The sequence below is a fragment of the Bison bison genome, unplaced genomic scaffold (assembly GCF_000754665.1).
Source record: "Bison bison bison isolate TAMUID 2011002044 unplaced genomic scaffold, Bison_UMD1.0 scf7180017864368, whole genome shotgun sequence".
NCBI lineage: Eukaryota > Metazoa > Chordata > Mammalia > Artiodactyla > Bovidae > Bison > Bison bison.
In genome coordinates, this window is record NW_011494940.1 from 6157106 (window position 1) to 6157967 (window position 862).

Sequence of the window (862 nt, forward strand, 5' to 3'; positions counted from 1 at the left end):
GTCACAGCTTTGGCCCCACTGGTACAAGGACAAGCATCTCTCCAGGAAGCAACAAAGTGACAAGGTGACATCTTGCCCCATCCCGTATCTACTGGCTGCTGCATTTAATCCCAAGCCCTGATGGCTGGTAGATATCTAGAAGTCTGACAGCTGACCCTACTCCCTTCAGAGAAAGCTTCTGATTATTACTCAAGGGCTGAAAATAGGAATAAGGAGTTTAGCCCAACACAACCTGTCTCTAAACTCCAACCAATAACTCATGCAACGGGTGCTGTTATGTCACTTAATAAAAAGATATACCTTTCACTGTGTGTCTCTTCTACAAGTGTTCTTACCATTTGTTTGAATGGAGCAAAGCACTCATATTCAGAACAAATCCACCACTATTTAAACTGTTCTACAGATTTTTTTTTTATTCCATGGAATTAAAAAACATTTTTTAGCTTTAAAAAAAAAGAAACCCCAAAAAACCTTTAATCTAGTAAAATCACAAAACTATAAAATGATATGAACTATAATCACTGGTAACAAACTAAAATGTAAAATGTCACCCAAAAATTCATCCTAATTGGATGTTTTTCATTAAATCAGTTCCAGGAACTTCCCTGGCAGTTCAGTGAGGAGGATTCTGAGCATTCACTGAAGGAGCATGAGGTATATCCCCATCAGGGAACTATGATCCCAGATGCTGTAAGGTGTGACCCATCCCCTCATTCTCACCCAATCCTACTGATCCACCCTCCACGCCCCCACCCCAGCCCTGCCAAATTCTATTTGGTTAAGAACACATGTATACCTGTGGTGGATTCATTTTGATATTTGGCAAAACTAATACAATTATGTAAAGTTTAAAAATAAAATA

The 862-nt window shown here is 39.0% G+C and overlaps 1 pseudogene; it reads right to left on the bottom strand.

Annotated features, from left to right (window-relative positions):
• The window catches only part of LOC105000162, a 10488-nt pseudogene that overhangs the window by 6352 nt on the left and 3274 nt on the right, over nucleotides 1–862 (bottom strand).